We start from the raw sequence: 21,948 nt of genomic DNA on the forward strand, positions 1-21,948 counted from the left end.
AATATGTGGGGACATGTCAATATCCGTTTCGGAAAAGCGCGAGGGACTTCTGAGAACGATAATAGAAGAAAGGAGCTAGACAAGGATATTTATCGTTTTAATAAAAAGGTAGATTAGGAACATCAGGAACAGGATTTATTGAAACAATGTTGGATAGTTTTATGAGGACGCCATAATAATCGAAAGAGAAAGTAGACACAGAGAGACACTCATTTGCGTTATGCTGCTAGAATATCCCGAACTTCAGACCCGGAAAGAATCTCTTAACTGTGACCCAACATCCGAAAATCCAGTGCACACCCAGACAACGTGCTCGGTGTCATGATAACCTTCGTAACAAGCTCACAAACTACTCTCGCTGGAGTCCGGTAACAGCGCTCTGGCGACCATCGTTGGTTCTCCTGAACGGAACTCGCAGAACAGAGTTATTGCGTAGAGTTCGAACACGGGCTTGAAGATCTAGACGTATGAGGACTGTAGGGAAATCCACTCTGGCAGACAGTAAGTCCGAGACAAACAGGGCTCGAGAGCAGTCCCTCCGGATGGTCAGAATGTCGAGCTGTATTTACTGACAGCGGTTAGCTCGGCAGCTGAAATCTGTTTTGCCAAGGGAGATGTCGGACTGCAAAGCGTAAGAACCGACGTTGGACGGCCTCGATTCTGTCAACGCCGTTCTGATAGTACGGATTCCAAACAGCAGAACAATATTCTAGTGTCGAGCGAACCAGTGCGAAATAAAGTGATTTTAAACAGTATACGTCTCTAAAGTTTTTCGCCATTCGGAAAATGAACCCCAAGCTGTCTAGATGCCTTATACACGATTTATGAAGTATGTGGTTTGAACGTTAGTGTCAATGACTCCGAAATCCTTGACGTCAGAGTGTTTTAGAATGCTCGAGTCGAAGAAATGGTAGTTAAACTGGATCGGATGGCGTTTTCGCATCAACGTAACGATTGAGCATTTACTCGGGTTTAAAACCATTCTGTTTAGTTCACACCTCGTGTTAAAGCTCTTCAGTTCACTCTGAAGAGACTTGATTTATCGAAAAAATTTCATGTCGTCGCGAATGAAAGGCGTGGTCCTTATATTTGTCTAGACGAAACAAGATTACTTTCTCGAGCAACTTCCGGATACAGGAAAGCATTGCAATTGGCCGGTAAGAGTTGTGGTCCAAACAGTACCAACGAGAACATAGAATATTTAAAACACTGAATATTCTAGCCCAGCGTGGTAATTGTTGCATAATAAGAGAGCAAGTGAGAACTCCACCATCGAAGACGGTGTTTCGTTCGCGGTATCATGAAGAGACGCGGTGCGGTACATTTTCTGTACCGTGACAGAGTCAGATCTTCTTAGCAAAGATCCAGTGTTCTAAATATTTCACGTTCTCGTTGGCACTGTTTCGGTTACGCATGCATCGAGCCGCTGTTTTCTCGTTAACATGTCGATGAAACGGCGCTTTTTTGGTTTTCATTAGACTTCATTCGCACGTACGCGTACTGTCATTAGCTAGCGGGTAACCGTTCCGGAAAGCCTTACAGGCGGTGAACTTTTTCGCGTACAGTTCTGAGTACTCCTTGTCCCACCACGAGGCGGGAGACCGTTCATGGGTGTTCGGGCCGGCTATTGATTTAGTCTGAGCTTGATTCATGCTATCGAGGATCAAGCCAGCCAAAAACCCGTATTGTTCCTCCGGAGGAAGTGGAGTGGATTCGATTTTGTCGGATATTGCGGTCGCGTAACTCTTCCAATAAATGTTCCATGTGTCATACGAGACAGTGATTGTTTCTGATGGCCTTGAACCGTTAACAATTGAGATCCCGATTGGCAAATGGTCGCAACCGTGGGGATCAAGGATCACCTTCCACATGCAATCTAATAGTGGTGTAATCGATAAAAACGTCAATGAATATTGGAGAAGGGACCATGGTCAGCCGTACGACGCAACGGCACTGACATCCATCTTCCGGATACAATTCTAGATCCTGGTGGTCAACTACTTCGTATCCTTGGTCCGCCATTTATTTTTATACACTAGCCGAAAATCCTCAATGCGTCGACACTGGGGTAAGTCCTTTCTTTCGGTACGTACGGTATCTTTTTCTGCTCAAGATACTCCAGCGTCTTCTTGGCGTAAAAGGAAGACGCCTTATCTGGCCAGAAGACGTACTTCCCATCCGCATGATGCTCCTTTAAGAACGACAGAAGAATTTCTCAAGAAGCTCTTTCTGGTACACTTGTTGATTGATGGCCACACCGCTCGGCGTAAATCACGGCTTAGAAATCCCTTTGACCGATATGGCGATGTACAGCATAACTTTTTTCCAATTTATGCTTTTTTTAGTTGTAGAGCCTTGATTTCCACTGCGACAATTTAAAGGAATATTGTGGTATGACTCAATTTGATGTTATACACCTCAGCTTTCCCTTCATAATTGAGATACGAAGGGCCTTGTCTGATTTTGCATATTATCCCAGTTAGAATCAACTCGTTTTATGAATCTGATTACCTTACTAGGATTTGATTACCAAATCTCAGGGGGCTGTAGGAGCCCTTTTCCAAGAATTGAATGTCTGTAACTAACAAGAGCGCTGCAATCACAAAGTAGATGCACTGCTGTCTCATTCTTAAATTGACAGAAACGGCAAATCGGACTTTGAATTTTTCCCATTTTATGTAGATGATATCTACTAGGGCAGTGACCGGTAAACAAACCAGTTATTATTCTAAGGTTCCTCTTACTTAGATTAAGTAAAGTTCGAGCGGCTTTGGCACTCGGCTTTATAAATTCCCTTGCATACTTTGCAGTATCTGTGGCGTTCAAGTTCGATTCTACCATAGACATTTCCCATTTTCTAAGTTCCACATTTAAAGTACAGGTTGAGACACCGTAGAAAGGTTCTGGGCCTATAAACTTGGTCTCGGAACCTTGTCTTGCCAAACTATCAGCTGATTCGTTTCCTTGAATTCCACTGTGACCGGGCACCCAAAGCAAGTTTACTTCATTATTCCTTGCCAGTTGCTTAAGTAAAGTAATGCATTCCCATACTAACTTCGACTGACAAGTTGAGGCTTTTAAAGCATTAAGAGCTGCTAAGCTGTCTGAAAAGATACAGATCGTTGCAAATCTATATTTCCTCTTGAGACAGATATACACACACTCAAGAATTGCTTGAATCTCCGCCTGAAATACAGTTGGGTAGTGTCCCATCGGGATAGTTGTTCTTATCCCGGGTCCAAGCACCCCGGCTCCTGTACTGCTACTCTTTAGTTTTAGGCCACCATATTAATGAAGCATAAGTTATTCTTGGCCTTACTATTGTCGTACAAATCCATTGAATCATTTCAGGCCGAAGGCCCCATTTTTCACCGTAAGTTCTTTTGCAAACCCAGAAGGCATTTGTAGCTTTACTAATTACTTGTTCCAGATGCAAGTTCCAATTAAGCTTACTGTCCAGAATAACACTGAGATATTTAACTTCTTTCGAGAATTCAATTAGAACTCCATCTAGAGTTAAATGTGTTAATGAAACGGCCCTTCGTTTAGTAAACGGAACTATTGCTGTTTTTGAAGGATTAATGTTAAGATGGAGATTTTTGCACCATTTAAGTGTAAAATTTAGTGCCGCTTGCATTCGGTTGGAAATTGTGCTTTCGTACTTCCCCCGCACGATGATGCAGACGTCATCAGCAAAACCAATTACCTCGAAACCGAGATCCTCTAATTTACACAGGAGATCGTCGACTACTAAAGACCACAATAAGGGCGATAAAACTCCTCCCTGAGGACAGCCCTTCTGTGATCAGATTACTAATCTTTCCTCTCCTAAATCAGCTGAGATCTCTCGGGTAGCGAGCATTACCTCAATCCAGACAATAATACATTTATCGAGACTTCTATTTTCCATAGCTGTCCGCATGAAACCATAGGAAGCATTATCAAATACCCCTTCTATATCAAGAAAGGCTGCTAGACATAGCTCCTTGAATTGAAATGATTTTTCGATTTTGTTTACTAATAAATGTAATGCTGTTACAGTTGATTTCCCACTTTGGTAAGCAAATTGAATTTTGTTTAGAGGTAATCGCTTGAGACACGTAGGCTGTATAAAGTCATCTAAGATTTTTTTATTGTTTTAAGTAACATTGAAGATAAGCTAATTGGACGAAAGGCTTTGGGGGACCTTTATGCTTAAACTTATATTTTACCTCGGAGGGTGTGGCCGATTTGTCGCTGGAGTAGTACCTGTCATTTCATGGAATGTGGGTCTTCGAGAGCGGAAACTAATATTCGTCGTCCAGCACGAACGCCGTCCCGCAGTAGTTCGTCTTCATCCACCGGAACTGCGATTTCACGATCGCTATTTGCTAGTCCGTGTACTCGGGGACCGAGTCTTCTTCCTACAGATGATGTCCTCCATCTTAAGGGTTCGGTGAATCAAGGTATGGGAGCAGTGATATTTTCGGCCGGCGTCACGCAAACCCGTTCCATCCTTAATGTCGAACAGCTTTTTCGACACTTTCTTCTGCTTCTTCGTCATTATCTTCACCTGACGGCCGCTACCGACCTTCCGCTCCACGCTTAAGGATGCCAGGATCCGGTAAACTGTACTCACGGGCATGTTTTTTTTTGGAAAGTGATCTACCGTACACTTCCACGAAGACCATGCGTTTCGTAAAACCGAACAACATTCTCGCGGAGCGCTTGCTGTGTCGAAGCCATCTTTGATTGAACTGACAACGCCCGAGCGAAAAGAAACATGCCATCCATCTCTAGAGAGCCAAAAGAGCAATTCTCGTGGAGAGAAAAAAAATTACGATCTTTACTTTAATTACAGAAAGCTATTGAAATCATTCTCATTTTTTATTGAACACCCGTTAGGAAGATAACGTAGTAGAAGGCTTCTAAGAGGATCAGTAACAATGAAGGCTGTGAAAAAACGGATCGCTTGGGGTGTGCGCTGTTGAAGTGAAGGGTACTCCATGTTAGAATTAAAATTTTCAAATTCAGGAGCAAATTGCATCGCTTTTAAAACATCACTTTGTAACCTCCATGATCGGTTACATTATAAATCTCGACCGACGGTGTAAATAATAAATAACTTAAATATATAATATGCACATATACCCTAGATACGTTTTGATTTGTTTACCTTTTTATAATATTTTGAATTATTTTTATTTTTTTTTTTAATTAATAATTATTAGTATCACCCTATTGAAAATATTTATTTAAGGTTCAAGTTACCTTTTTTAAGCATGTGTTAGAATTGAACGCTTGGTAGTGTGCGTAGGAAAATTTGTGTTCAGCTTTGCCACCGGATTATCCATTTAAACCTTTTTAAAACTCTAAAAGAAGAATATCAGTCGATTTATTAGATCATCACGATTCAATTCATGCAAAAAACCTGCTGGAAAAACCGTCGGCTTAGCTAAATGGTGCTTTTGAAAAAGTGGCTGTGGTTTTTTCATTGCGCAGTTGTGTTGCGTACCCCAGCTCGGTGTGGTAGTGTGATAAAAAATCACAGCCACTTTTTCCAAAGCACCATCCAGTTAAGCCGATGGTTTTTCCAGCAGGTATTTTGCATGAATTGAATCGTGATGATCTAATAAATCGACTGATATTCTTCTTTTAGAGTTTTGAAAAGGTTTAAATGGATAATCTGGTGGCAAAGCTGAACACAATTTTTCTTACGCATACTACCAAGCCTTGAGGTAACTTGAGCCTTAAAATTTGAATTTGCTATAAAAATACCGAATGCCCCTCGATCCTTTGCGTGTCCCAATTATCCCACCGATACAATTGCGCCCTGCGAAAGACTGTTATCTCGCTCTGATAGCAAGAGTCATCTCGCTTGCTATGTACCGTGAAGAGCGGAAATATCCACCACCCAGGACTTCGTGGGATATATAAGCAGGAGCCAACAAGCATTCGGTCTCTTTTTTTGGTAACAAAGTAACTAGCTTAAAATTCGGTATAGGTCGTTTTGGTTACCAAGTATTTTTTCAACAGTGATAGTGTTGGTGACAGTACGCGCTGTGTGCGGTAAAACTGTTAGTGCCAGTTGTTTCGCCTAAGTGGAAGAATCCTGACCGGCGATATCGGATCGAAAAGTTATCGAGGACGGTACTGTTGAAAGGCCTGTGCATTTTACATTACCGACTGCTGATTCAGTGCAACATACGTTCGGTCTGTCACGACCGGCCCGTTCCGTCAATTAGCGGAGACACCACACCAGTCGGCACAGCGTAGTTGACCCAATGGCAGTAGATACAACATGCTCAAGAGGAATGAGCGAATCAGGTGCCCAATATTGTTTCCTTTGTTTTCCTTCCCAACATTATTAACCCTTGATAGCACATGTAAAATTAAATGAAATGGTGAACTAAATATTTTTCTTATGGTGTTGTTTTTATTATATTTATTTCTTAATAAAATGTAGTGATCTAAATACTTTTCTTATTATATTTAAATATTATATGAGCCCTTTCCGCTCTCTAGTACTTTTGATTTCCGCTGTCGATATTTATATGGGAAGTGTTTCCGCAATTTTTTCCCGGATAGACCCTAGCCGAGCACGTGTAAAAAAGTAGTGCACAAAACCGATATAGAATTGTTAAATTGTAACAACTTCCGTTGGGTTTAATAGATGTAGTTGGCGCACTCTCACAGGAGGAACCTTACGATGTAGTCTTGGAAAGACAAGATTTATCCTCTTCCTAGACTCCTCTGGGTTAACAAAAGATGTTCCTTCTTGAGGATCGTTAGATTCTTGCTCAACACGAGCCAAAAGAGCAAAGGGATTGTAGGGTATGAGCCAGTATAAATAAAATAATAAATCAATATTGAACCTCAATATCTACTCAACTTCTATCCTGTTCTTGTCTTGATGCAATAAAATCAAACGGAAGAATGATTTTATGTTAGCAGGCCTTGGTTGTTGTGACAGACAATCTAGCTTCAGTTTTTGGAAGGAAATAGATGAGAGCAGACGCAAAAGCTCCAGTCACGACAATGGCGCAAACAACGCTCCCGGTAAGATTTTGCCAGTAGTTTTTGTTATGAAATAGCAACCAGCTGGACACTGGTTCTGATTTTAAAACACTATGCTACTGTTTTCCGAAATTAGAAAAATTGATTATGTTTCGTGATGTAGCTCCGAGTTGCTACACGAATAAGTCTCCCGAGTGAGAAAGCTCTGTGTGACAAAATATGATTCCTCCGAGTGGTATAATTATTGCTTCGTGTGGCAACAGATCACTTCCTCAAGTGGAAAAACCATTGCTCTGTGTGGCATTATATGATTTCCTCCGAATGGGAAATCTTTTGCTGTGAAAAGCAAGTTTAACAAGAACTTAACAGATCCACAACGATGTGGATGCGTTCCATTCCTCGAGCGGATGACGCATAGTTTTGGTAGAGAAAAGTTCATTTGGAAGAAGAATGTATAACAATGCGGAATGACACATGTTTGCTTTGATGGACTTGCTCTTGTAGAAAATCGATGTTTTTGTTGATTATGATTAGTGATGCAGCTGTGTTTTAAAAACTAAAGAAGCTTCGCGTGAGAAAGCCCTGAGTCGCCTAATATTATTCCTCCGAGCGGGACAATTATTGCTCCGTGTAGCAACAGATCATTTCCTCGAGTGGAAAACCGTTGCTTTGTGCAGCAACATATGATTTTGCCCGAATGGGTAAGTTTTTGCTGCGAGAAGCAAGTTTACCAAGAAATTAACAGATCCACAACGATATGGATGCGTTCCATCTCTTGAGGGGATAACGCATAGTCTTGCTATATGGAATACTTTAAAAAATAAAGCGTAAGTAATGATGGTTAAAGAGTAACAACCGAGAATTTAGTGCAAAGAGTAAAGAACCAACAGTAAAGAGTAAAGAAGAAAAAAGTAAAGAGCAAAAAGTAAAGAGTAACAAGTGAACAGTGAAGAGTAAGTAACGAGTAGAGTAAAGAGTAAAGAGTAAAGAGTAAGGAGTAAAGAGTAAAGAGTAAAGAGTGAAGAGTAAAGAGTAAAGAGTAAAGAGAAAAGAGAAAAGAGCAAAGAGTAAAGAGTAAGGAGTAAAGAGTAAAGAGTAAAGAGTAAAGAGTAGAGTAAAGAGTAAAGAGTAAAGAAGATGATTAAAAGAGTAAAAATTAAAGACATAATAATAAGGAGTAACCTAGAGAGCAAATTAATGAGCAAATATTACCGTAGAATAAAGAGAAAAAATGGTATAGTAAGGACCAAAGTATAAATACTTCAGAGTAAAGAGTAATTTAATGAATGATAAGAAAAGAGATTAGAAAAAACAGTGAAATGTGAAGAATGATGAGATCTAAACGTAGTATAAATTATTGCTTGCATCGTGTTTTTACAAGTCGTTGATTCTTCGCATGGAATAATCCATGGGCAGTTGTGTTAGTATGTGATTGAGGTTAAATCGGATGGAATTTTTGACAAATCTTGTTAAATATGGTGGATAATCGCTGTGTGCGTTTATTTTTTTCTTATACTTGTGTTCATACACATTGCAACTGTGTTGGCGTCCTAGACGTCAAATAAGTCAATTGTTGCATAGCTGTCACACAAAAGCCTGATTGAATGGAGATTCACACTCTTAAATAGAGTAGAAGAGGAGGAAGATGTAGGGTATGACCCAGTATAAATAAAATAATAAATCAATATTGAACCTCAATATCTACTCAACTTCTATCCTGTTCTTGTCTTGATGCAATAAAATCAAACGGAAGAATGATTTTATGTTAGCAGGCCTTGGTTGTTGTGACAGACAATCTAGCTTCAGTTTTTGGAAGGAAATAGATGAGAGCAGACGCAAAAGCTCCAGTCACGACAGGGATGACAGGAAAGGACAGATGGCGAAGCATTCTTTAACATTTCTGCATAAGAGCACCTCCAGCGAGTTTCTCTGCTTCAAGAGTCATCCTCATGCTCTCCTTCGCATTTGCTGCACTGTTCCATAGAGCCCAACTGCTTGCAATTGCTGCAGTTCATTACTCGTGGTACGTTAATTGTCTTAGCAGGTACATATACCCTAAATTGCTTCGTTAAACGCTCGCATCCAGCAATCTGGTTTGTCTGGTCGAGGTCATTCACTATAATGCGTAACTTATTAACTCAAACAGAACACGTGTTATCTGAGCTACAGCCGGGTAGTGAGCAGTCAACTTCCGTGAAATCTCTAAAATATTGAGCGATTTCGAGTTGGGCCGGAAACAGATCCCCTAGGGACCACCTGAACTGGCTGGATATACTTGGAACTTGTTATACATACTAGAGATGGTCGGGTTTCAATTTTTTCAAACCCGAACCCGAGAGCTTGAAAATTTAAAAACCTAAACCCGAGCCGAGCCCGAAATTAAAAAAAAAATTGAAGAACCTGAACTCGAGCCGGGCCCGTACATTTTAAAATTGTAAAATCCGAACCCGACAATGAAAATTTTCAAAATTTTCAAACCCGAACCCGACCCAAACCAGTAAATTTAAAATTTTAGAAACCCGATCCGAATCCGATTTGTTAATACAGAGAATCAACCAAAGATTCCAAAGCTTTTCAATTTTAGGCAACCGAGCTGGATTCTAGGCTCATATAAGCATTATAAAATCACTCGAACTCGAAGTAGTATCCTACGGGTTTAGTTATATCTGCCTATGGCAAAACAGCGAGTGAAATTCGCATTTATAGTAACTATTTTTGATCGTCGATTTTGTAATGTTTTGAGAAGCTTACAAATCGTCGATATCGTAACTAGAAAGTAGGATAAATCGGCGGCTAACTCATGGGGAAACGAGGGTTACCACGACATTGAGCATGTTGTTTGGTCCTGCACTGAATATCGTGAAGCCAGATCACAATTAGTAGATTCTTTACAAGTCCGAGGAAGACCAATCCATATTCCTGTTAGAGACATCCTGGCGTATCGCGATCCTCTATACATGGAACATATCTATCATTTTCTAAAAACAGCGTCTGTCAAAATTTAATTAAATGCATCTCCTCATACTCTCATCCAAGGCTAATCATTCACCAATTAAAGTGTCCTAGAATATTCAGTTTTTAAATTTAGACAATAACAGAAAAAAGAAAATAAATACACCCGAAAATACTAGATCATTATGAAATACAACAATGTAAGGAAAAAAGCCAACAATAAAGTGATTTCAGTGTTAGTTTTAGACAAATTACTAGTATAGTTAAAATTAGTCTTAAGGATTTTTGTAACGTACTATGTACAAAAAGAAACTGGCGTAAAAAGCATTTGCAAATGCCGTGTCAAATAAACGTATGGAAAAAAATCATGGGGAAACGGGAAGCTTAATGATGACAGTTTGTTTTTTTTATCAAAATCGATTCCTGCAAGAGTAGTTTTGTATAATTTATCACATGTATTAAATTAAGCTATGGCTATTGGCAATTCGTATGCGACTGTTTACATGACGTCACTCGCGTTACTGGTTGGTACGGTCAAACTTGTGTCGACGGGTTCTTGATGTCACATAATTAGCATTAGGACAATCGTCTGTGATGAAGCATATAATTTCATTTATGTATCAGATAGTCGGTATGTGCACATGTAGAGATGCTTCGACATCTCCAATGCAATGGAGTTTTCGGATCGATTCCAAAGTCCGCTAAAGGCTTGAACAAAACACAAAATATTTTCACGATCAATTCTTTAAGATCGTGGAAATTCATGTATTTCATGCAGGAATCTGGATAGTGCAACGGTTTTGTGAAATAGTGCATACATAAGATAATAAAAAGCTCAAAAAATGATATTTAACATGAATAAAAGAAAGTGTGTTCGTTCTAGTATACCTGGTACAACGCCGATACACTTTGGATTTTGCGCACTATTGTTTGATCGAAGAAGACTTCCATGCAAATTAGAACCCGAACATTTCAAATTTGAAAAACCCAGACCCAACCCGAACCCGAGAATTTCAAATATGAAAACCCGGCACCCGACCCGAACGCGAGTAGCTTAAATTTACAGAGCACGAACTCGACCCGAAACCTGTCGGGTCCGAGTTTCGAGTCCCAAAATCCGCCAGGTCCGAGTTTCGGGTCCCAAAACCCGAACCCGACCATCTCTAATACATACCACTCACTGCGAAAGGAATCGATCTGCTTCGATCGAACGCTCGGGAAAGAAGGGGGATTTGACTAAGTTGCCCACGAAATCAAAACCTACGCAGCAGTTCATTGAATAGTTTTGAATTATGCCACTAGTACCTTTCTTGACAACTTGTACTAACAAAGCAATATTCTGACTATGTATAGCAAAAGCGTATTAAGCACATTTTTAACATTTGATTTAGATTTAACTTCAAACTGGAGTCGACTGTTTCCAATATTACGTTAGGTGTGTTAAGCAAAAACAAACTATTTTGTCTTTATTCGACGTTTCGGTCCGTTTGGGACCTTTGTCAAGGATTCGATAATTGTTGTTTTGTTGTCAGAACTGTTGTTGTATAACAATCGATTGTCATTTGATTTTTCAGGATTATCTCTTACGATCATGCAAAGTCTTTTCGGGATCGAAACGCTCGTCTTTTCGTCATCCGAATTCGGTTCAGTCATTATCATTCAACTAACAAATTCCCAAGCCCCTTTTACCGATAACCATCCTGCGTATCCGGATGTTACACGAATGTTGTACAGAGCTTTTACGGCTTCCAACTTCTCTGTGTGCACATTTTAAATATAAAAAGTTGTTCATTTTGACAGAGATTTTTAATGGAACATACCAAACTTGTTAAAATTATGCGTGAAAAGTTATATTATCGAATTGGCTTATAAGGGTTCATTAAGCAAATAGCGATAATGTTGACGGTGCTAAAGATAAAGATATTGCGTCTTCAACAAAGTTATTGATAAAAACACGCTCTATAACTTTGCTGAAGACATAATCTTAGTAAGAAGCAGTACTTACAAGAAAGTTGGTAAATATATCTCACTTTGAAAGAGTGACGGCGCCGGTGGTTGAGTGGTAAGCATGACCTCACTCATTCCAGTTGGCCTGGGTTCAGTTCCAGCCGAGGTCGTTGAGATTTTTCTGAGGTGAAAAATATGTGGTCACGTCTTCCTTCGGAAGGGAAGTAAAGCCGTTGGTCCCCGGTCCATGAGTTGATGGGTCGATAATCTAGTCCTGATAGCAGAGTCGCCTCTCTGGCGTCGGTAAAGAAGAAGTAGAATCCAACTTCTATACTTACTAACGAATTCCTCCTTACATGATACTTGTGGAGTGCGCAGTAGTATATACGGCACCCAGCAAAAGCAAGTATCGGACTAACATCCCTTCCCTTTCCTTCCGCGATCTACGTTCGGGTCTGGCCGGCGCCGGTATCGATCAATAAACGCTTTAGAATTACCAGGAGTTGCACATTGACAGATGTTTCGCTACTCCCTGGCATATTTATCTACTGATTCCCTGTGCAACTTCAGCTAGTCCAGATCGATAATCGAATAGCTGCCAGGGGTGGTCGCACAAGCTCAAGCTCAAATATATCACTTTGAAAGAGAAGACCATTGCATTGACCCAAATTTAACGATTAAAGCATAATCAAAAGATGGCACAATTTTGGCAAAAACATTGTGAAATTTTCGATTCCAATCTCGTACAATAAAAGAACAAGCGTTTATTTCAAATAAATTTCATTTTGTATTTGATTTTAAAGAACAATATGTGAATTACTTCTTTACGATACAGTTTTTATATCACTGCATCTGTGGACAAAGAGGAAAATATTTAATTTTTTCGAGAATAATAAATATTGTTTCAAAGTTTCACCGCAGAATATTAAATTAAACTTGCATCTTTTGTTCACAAAATTTATTTTAAAGCACTCAATCGATGAAACATGATTTTAGTAAATATATTGTTAAAAAGTCTGAGTTTGAAAAAAATTATGGTAATTTTTTTCCATGAAACTTTTCCAAACTATTCTTTACTATTCTTTCAATTTAGAAAACCTCCAAAAACTTTGAAACAGGAAAAGGCAGTATTTTCCAAACCGTTGGCAAAAACTTGATCAGTAGTACGCTACCAATGCCACGAAAATATTGATTGATTTTCATAAAGGTTGTGTGAAGGGGAGCGAAAAAAACTATTTCTTTGGTTTTTAAAGATTGTCACTTTTTGACACTATCTCAGTTGAACCTAAACATTTTTGCTGAAGATAGCAACTTCCTAGAACTCGTCTATTCGAGCGCCACCTGTGCGGTAAATGTAGGAAATACTTCTTGTTGTCAGAAAATACTTTGTGCATTTCAAATCTACATGGCGCGGACATACGCCAGTGGACCTGATAACTTTACACCGCATATTACTCATGGTCACCCCCAATAATATTTCAAAATTATAACTTGAGCCCAATATTCATAATCATGTATAAGCCGAGGTTGCACATTAAATCAAACTAGTACCACCCTACAGTATTCCACCAGACATCGACCTACTGCGACTTGTGAGATGCCCCGATGGGACAACCGAATTGTGTACTGGGTCGGAAAATTTGCACCGCACTGCTGGTGTCTTTAGCGTTTGTATCTTGCTCTGGACTGTGGCACTATAGTTGATGTTGATGACGATGATAACGATGCTTATGCTTCGGGGCTACTTTCAGCTCGTTTATACGTGTATTGATGGCAGGGGTGTGAAAGGACAATAGTAACCCTAAGATTCCAAGGAATATCAGTTGACACGTACAATGAGTGAATGTGAAAGAAAATGTGTCAATCGAATTTATAGCACGTCGCTTGGTGTCATCTGCACTACCAGTGCGGTCCGTGTAGAGGCAGCGAGCGCACAGAAATGAGACGTAATTCTTCCGCCGAAGCTCGCATAATGGTAAAGTCACGCACTTGCCTAATAAATCGTTCGGAATGTAGCAATGATGACCGCCTTTCGAACAGGACCGGTGCATGATAACTACCCGCAGTCGGTGTTGTGATGACCGAGTCCGCGTTGTAGGCGGGACCTGTCAAACAGGACATCACCTCCACTGTGATTCACTGTTGGTTCGGGCGGGACGCTTTAATCACGATAGTGGTTCAAAATAAGTCAAATCAGTAAATCACGCCTCCGCACAGCAGTATTATGTCATCTCAATACAACACGAACTGTCGGAAGTGGGTTAGCAACAAGTATGAATAGGTACACAAAAGGAGTATGGCAGTTTCTCGAACGAAATAGACGAGATGAGAAAATTATGGTTTAGCTGGGGTGATTTACAATTAAAGTAACGCATTCTTTTTTAGTTAAAAGAATTAACTCAAATTATGGACTAAAAATTGGGACACCTTTTGCACGGTATTGTTATAATTGTTTCACGTGTTATACAATTGTCATCGACTGCAGGGGAAGTAATTACACATCAATGTTGACATCCACATCCCTCTTGGCTTAGATAATATTGTATCAGTAAACATATGACTATTAATATGGTGGTTTACTGACAAATTCTATTTATTTCCGAAAATAACTAATCGCATCTTTTTCGTTCTCTGCGTTGAAGCATAGCTTCCTGACAAAGTAATACGAAAAACGCATACATACACATCCCACGGAAAATGGAATTTTCCTTTCCACCCACCAGGATTGCACAGAGCCGTAGCTACTGAAAGTGCCACAAATTCCTTCCCCGAAACGTAAGAAGACTCCGGACAAAACGTATTACGCGAGACGACAACATATATAAAAAACGAATGGCAAATATTTGCTTCGTCGACATTTATTGGGAAACAGTTCTATTGAATGGGGAAAGATAAACGACGGACGTACGCGCCGTCCAGCGAACAGCAGAAGAATCGGTGTTAGTTCCGCGTGCGAATCTTCCATTCATGGGAAACAGAAAACATAACCAATAACCATTGTTGATATTTGTCCTTTGTCCCACAATCTCCCTACTTTTACCGTAAATTCGATGCTGCGGCAGCTTAGTGAACGGGATGGAGACAAAGCAGGAGCTATGAAAATATTTATAAGGAATTAAAAATTCAATATCTGACCGCAGGGGATGTTTGTCTCTTCTCACTGTATCAATGGAAAATATTCACTTCATGTGATATATTTCAAATCGAAATTTGATGTGAATGATGGATTTGCTGGAATCAACACTGGATGTAGTCTTGGAAAGACATAGAAACGTTACATCAAACTGATCACCGTAGTCTTACCTGAAATGGTACAAAAAGAAAAAAAAAAAAGGGCGTGAGGACACTTGACCATGGAAAAATATCTGGTAGATGATAAAATGAGGTGCGCTTCGATATTTATGCCTAACGTGCGAAGCGAAAAAAAGCAGTCATGGTGAACTGGACATTTCTTCGCGATTTTCATATTCATGAAATGAGTAGTATCCTGGTTATAATCAAGGCCAACACACTTTTTACATATTTTGTTCAGATGACAAATGAACAAAATGCACTTGTCGCGAATTTTGTAGGAAGTAGGAACATCTTGAATATATGTAATAGACTTCCAATAGAAAAAGAAAAATTATTATTGAAAACTCACTCCTGATTCTTAGTTCCAACAGGAGTATCTGCTTCATTTTTTGAACCAAATCGGACAAGTGTAGCTACCGGACCAACGAGTTCGAAGTTTGTATGGGATTTTTCGGTAATTTATGTGGAGAAAGCGCACTAAGTTGCATTGTCACTAGTAGGTGGCATTATACGCATCAGTTTATCAGTGCAAGTTAAAATAAGAAAGATTATTTCATTGCCTACAACTTTCTCGAAGACTGCAAATCAATCAAACTAACTTCCTTAAGAGAATTTTTTCCTACTGGAGCTCCCCGTAAGAATCACACAGTACAATTGCAGACGAGACAGGTAATTTCCCCCATTAAAACACTGCCTAAGGCCAATTGCAGCGGACAGTGATTTTGAATGTGATATTCATTCTACGGTTCAAATATATGCGCGTAGGGACATCGCAAATGGCTCGAGCATTTGTACGTTGACGTGTGCGATAGCGTGTGCGTTTGCATGTCGCGTGTGCTAACGTGTACGTAACTTCACGTGTATAAATTCTATTTTATAACCGTGTGCCTTTCGCTTATTTGCGGGTATTCTGGAATGATCGAGCGCCTGCCGTAAATTTGATACTTAATTGTTCGTGTACAGTTCACATTCTAGCAAAAAGTGAGTTCTTCCATATCACTAGAGTTCCCAGTCATGTCGCTAAGAACGTGATTTTTTATTGGTCCAACTGAATGTGTGGACTTAAGATCCTAGGACGGAGAGTAAAGATTTCTCGACGTGACTGATTCATGATCGCGCGAACACGGATGTTTGAGGGTTTGCGTTGAAGAGTGTGTTTAAGCAAGAGGTTCCATCCATAAGATTGTCGCCCCTGTTTCTGAATACAGCGAATCCGATTCGTTATAGACGTGTTTTTTTTAATTCGTTTATTTGACACGGCTCAAGGCGGTAGCTTTACGGAGCCGTTGGTCTTTTATATATTTACATGAATGTAAAAAATAAAAAAAATTAAACGAGAAATGCTAAAAGTCTATCCGATCCCGTACGCGCGACTTGCCATTGCGTGCGGAGATCCGTTTTCGCATCGTGGGAATATTTACATCCACGCGAACTGTATCATGAGGATCATTCATATCCCTGTCGTCGTCGCATATGTCCGGGTCATCATCGGGGTTACTGCCTTGATAATCGCCATCAGGTGTTCATCCTATCTTCCTTCCCTTTCGGGTCACAAGCGTGAACCCTTCGTCATTGCTAGTAGCTTCCTCACTGATGGTATCAGCTGTTGAGTTTGTGGTACTTGACGCGGCTTTCGCAGTTATCATTATTGCTTGAACAGCAGCCACAAATTTGGCTACCGTTTGTGGCTCAGGGAATGATATTGGAGACTGAGCGTTGACATTTATTTCTGTAGATGAGCTTTTCTTAGCGGTTTCTGGGCGGGGTTGTCCGTAATGTGCCGTTTGTTCACAGAACTGGCACGTGTTAGTTTGTCCTTGATATGTACATAGAGTTCGCTGTATAATGGTGTCAGCTCCTCCTGTTTTGTACTGCAGGGTTAGGTAGGAGGGAATGGGTTGGTCTACCCGCATTCTCACCACAAAACACCATTTGAAATACCTGGAAAATAGTTCCTCCAAGTGTCCTCCGTAATAGATTCCACTTCTCCGAAATACGACATGAGTCTTTTAATGGCCACTTTGCAAGTACGTGGTGTTAAATCATGTAATTTGACTTCCACGTTTCCGTTATCCATTTATATATATATATATATATATATATATATATATATATATATATATATATATATATATATATATATATATATATATATATATATATATATATATATATATATATATATATATATATATATATATATATATATATATATATATATATATATATATATATATATATATATATATATAGATCTTGATTTTAACGGTGTCACAATCAAGCACGTGTTTCAAGTTGTTTTGTGAAATGAATCTTTTCGCCTGGGCGAATTTGTGGAACGTTATCAGCACCGCGTGCCTGACGTGCTCCAGCTGGATGAAGCTGACTTCCGAAAACCGAAGCTGCATCTTCACCTTCAGCAAATGTTCCACATCACCAATACTCGGTCTTATGCGGAAAGACCGGAAGTCAATGGCCACCGTATTAGCCCGAAGAATTACACTTTGTTGATGAGACTCAGTCATCTTGATAGATAGCCATACAAGAATAATAGTAACGGTTTTCTTTGTTTGTCAGAAAAGAAGCAACTGTTTGCGCTGGCTTGGGTAGTGGCAGAGAGCACACTGTGTTAAGAGATAAAAAAAACACCCACCTTCAGTCTGATCGTCCTTTATAGATACAGTCCATTGATCTGAATCGAATGAATCGATCACTATGACCAAGCTCTAATGAGTCTTCGACCAGCTGAACCAATATGTCTCTCTATTCGAAAATAGAAACATCCATATCAGCTGTCCGCCAAAACACTCGATCTAATGATTATTGAGATTCAGAGGTCAAAGAACCAGCACTCGGAACTCTCACTTTTATCCGCCGCCCATCACCATCCCATCACCAAGCCCAGCAGCTTTTCATTTTTTTTTTAAATTTTATCAATAAAAACCTAAATAGAAAAGAAACATTTTGAATGGGATTGCAATATGGGGAAATCATCGGTAATAAAGTTTTTCTAACCACAACTTTACACATGTTTATAAATTTCATTGTAATTGAAATACAAAACTGTAATTTTAATACAGAATGTGATTCTAAGTCTCATTTCAAATCACAATGGTTTAAAAAAAATCTTCCAATACGATAGTTATCGAGAAAATTTGGAATTTTGCTCCAACAAAAACAATTAATACGTGTACATAGCCCCTTTTTATTCGCGTGTCCCCATCATAAAATGTCAAGAATCTAATGTTTATCATTTTAAAGATGTAAATGAAACTTTTTGAATGTATCGTGGAGAAGCTTTACATAAAAAAAAAGTTTTTGCATAATTTTATAATTCACAATATTTGCAGTCAAAAATACAATTTTCTTTTTAAATATAATTCTAAACGTCCTTTAAAATCAAAGTGCTCATATATATTTCTGAAATGTAGTAGTTCTCGATATTTATTTTTTTAACAGCGCAATTATTTTTTTCATTGCGACCTTTTCGTAAGTTACTCGCATTTCTCCATCAACAATAGGTTTTTCAAAAGGCCCATAACATTTTTTCTAACTTTCCCTTTGACATCAAGGGATATTGAAATCTACGCGAAAACAATTAAACTATATATTCTGTAATAAATTACAGTTTTCTGTGTGTAATTAGCATAAATTTTAAAAATATGTATACAGTTATCGTTGGAAAAACCTTTGTACCGATTAGTAAAATGCAATCATGCAAGCACATTTCAAATGTTTCTTTTCTTTTTGGGTTTTTGTTGACAATATGTATTAACAAAATTGTAAAAAATGGGCTTCTCTGCAATATAAATTTTCAACATAAATTTTTGTTTTTGTGAAAAATGGTACAACATTTTTTTTCAGTGTACATATTTTCGCACAGAATCGTTGATTCCATGAAACTCGTTCTCAGACAATTTTGCTGTTTAAAATACAGTAATCGAACAAAAATTTTAAAAGTGATGCACGCAAACGTCTACACCCTTTTGAAAAATTTCTCATACATTACAATATTGCAATGGCCAGAGAAAATCATAGAGATTCATAAACCGAACACAAATACAAAGTTTCGTTCGGATAGGCGATAGGCGATATTTTGTGGTCGGCCGGTTACTCGTGGAATTCCTCATATGTAGGACTCTAAATTAAGCTTGCGGTCACAATAATACAATCAGTTAGTATTAACGATTCTATCTGAACTCATCAGTATGTGGCAAACGACTTGACTGCACACTTAAAACAAAAGATAAAATAGGCATTGTGCCCTTCTCAACAGTAAATGTTTAACTAACTTTCTGCTTAGGGTGAGATGTAATCTTAGACAAAAGATTACATCTCTCCGTTTGAATCCATCTAATCTCACAAACGACTCGGGTGTGTCTTAGGCCATTCTGAAGCTTGATGTTAAACCATTTAGCGTCATGGAAAACAAAGCCATTTTCAAGCATTATCTGCCACAGTTCTTTTCGTTTCACTAAATCGTACGCTGTCTTTGAAAACCATAGTAGATGGAGGGTACGCTAGTTGCATTCCCGAAATTTAAGGATTTCTCGCAAGGTTGATATCTGGTTAGTCATTGACCGTTCTTCTCGTAATCCGTTCTGGTATTCGACGATAAAGAATTTATCAAACGGGCGCAGTATGTTAAACAGATAATGGGGTAAACGGTATTCTTGGTTTAATGTAAATTGAGGAGACGAATGAAGCAAGGACGAAGATTCTGCAATACCGTACAAGGGCGAAAGAGGAACGATACCGACATGCGCGGAACAGATAGAACTTGGTATTTCGACGAAAAAATCTTTTACTTTTTATAACGGAGAAGGAGAGGCATTGGCTTGAGCACTCCACTAGGTGAGCTCGAAAATTTGGGCGGACGAGGCTTTACCGGAGGATTGAAAAGAGGGAGTAATGTATCCCATCTATAAAAAGTGGACTGTTGTAACGGAACAATCATGTTGTAAACCGGCACTTACAAGATACTGGATTTGTCGTTAGCATCTGCCGATAGGCTTTGAGAGCAGATATCAACATATGCCCCTGCATAGCTCTACCCACAGCCAAAGTCTGGCGGCTACTGAGTTAGCTAAGGGACAAACAGCGATAATAAATATCTCAAGCCTGAGCGCAGTCCACTGGACCTAAAAATTGATAAAGAGAGAGATTTGGCGCGATCGATGATAGGGAGAGGTGAGGATCTGCTCATAGGTGACATTGGGGGTCGGTAGGTCAATTAAGAGGCTGTGGTGGTGATCACGATACTGATGGGAATATGTGATGACATCATCACAGTTCTTCGATGGCGGAGTGGTTAACGCACCCAACTAGGGATTGGGAGATCGCAGGTTCGATTCCTGCTGGAGGACATATCTTTTCTCAGTGTTTCCAATAAAAAGGTGAATTTTCACCGTTTCTTCATTCTTGCCGTTCCAGTAATTCTTTCTCTGTCTGTTTTCCAGTGGACACGTTCATAAAAATCCTTGAAAAAGGAAAAATCAAAGACTCACGTCAAAAAAAGGATATACTTACAAGATGCTCTCCCAATTATTATTAGCAAGACAATATCAAGCAAATTTCACTGTCGCCATTCACAGCCGCAAATCAGGCTTCTATAAAATAATTGCCCTGCTGGACCGAAGAAAGAGCATCGGGGAATCCATGAACATCGTCATTCAGATGCGCAGGTTCAAAAGCAAGCCGGCCGTCTCGGAGCAGCAGGTCAGCTTCACTGTGCCTAAAACCTGCCAGAAGTAGCCGGAACACACAATGCGGAAGAGGATGTGGTGTTTTGGCCTGTCCTGGCATTGGTCCACTACGCCAAAAAATCGTTTAAAGAGATGGACTGCCTGAACTTCACTGTGGTAAAGTGAAGTAAATATCACAAAAATGAAGAAGGAGCTGAAGAATACCCCAACATAGTTCTTTTATAAGGGTGTGGCCAAGGTCTCGACTAATTGCTGTAAGGCCACTCGTTAGGGTATGGGCATTTTTGTAAAATGATAAGGAAAATTTGTTTCGTGGACTCATTATTCGTAGTTTTTTCCACTACGAACTAGGGTCAAATTTTAAATTATAATGTGAGATGTTTAACCATTGCACAGTGGGCAAAAAGCGACCCCCAGAGGCACTTAATTAGTCGCCGTGGGATTCCTATCATAATTTATATATGAAAAGTTGCGGAATTTGATAAGAAATCAAACGCACCTAGTTTGGTCCACTGCAAGCATCTGTGGCCAGAGCTACGGGGGTTTGAGTACCCGGAGAACTCCCGGTATTAGGCAAAAAGTGATTTCCAGAGACATTGAATTAGTTGCCGCAGGATTTCTATCATAATTTATATATGAAAAGTTGCGGAAATTGATAGGAAATCAAATGCAACTAGTTTGGTTCACTGCACGCATCTGTGGCCAGAGTCACGGGGATTTTAGTATCCGGAGTATTCCGGTATTAGAAAAAAAGTGATTCCCAGAGGCACTTAATTAGTCGTCGCGGGATTTCTACCATAATTTATATACAACATATTGCGGAATTCGATAAGAAATCAAACGCAATTGGTTTGGTCCACTGCACGCATCTGTGGCCAAAGTTACGAGCGTTTGAGTACCCGGAGTATTCCGGTATTAGACAAAAAGTGATTCCAAGAGACACTCAATTAGTTACCGCGATATTCCTATCATAATTTATACATGAAAAGTTGCGGAATTAGATAAAAAATCAAACGCACCTAGTTTGGTCCACTGCACGCATCTGTGACCAGAG

The 21,948-nt window shown here is 39.4% G+C and overlaps 1 protein-coding gene and 1 non-coding gene across 6 annotated transcripts in view; one reads left to right on the plus strand and one right to left on the minus strand.

Annotated features, from left to right (window-relative positions):
- Positions 1 to 21,948, minus strand: part of LOC131686740 (calsyntenin-1) — a 358,053-nt gene that overhangs the window by 286,054 nt on the left and 50,051 nt on the right. The window lies entirely within an intron of this gene.
- On the plus strand, positions 20,483 to 20,555 carry Trnap-agg (transfer RNA proline (anticodon AGG)). The gene has a single exon. It is a non-coding gene; the product is annotated as a tRNA-Pro (tRNA).

Source organism: Topomyia yanbarensis, chromosome 3, assembly GCF_030247195.1.
Source record: "Topomyia yanbarensis strain Yona2022 chromosome 3, ASM3024719v1, whole genome shotgun sequence".
NCBI lineage: Eukaryota > Metazoa > Arthropoda > Insecta > Diptera > Culicidae > Topomyia > Topomyia yanbarensis.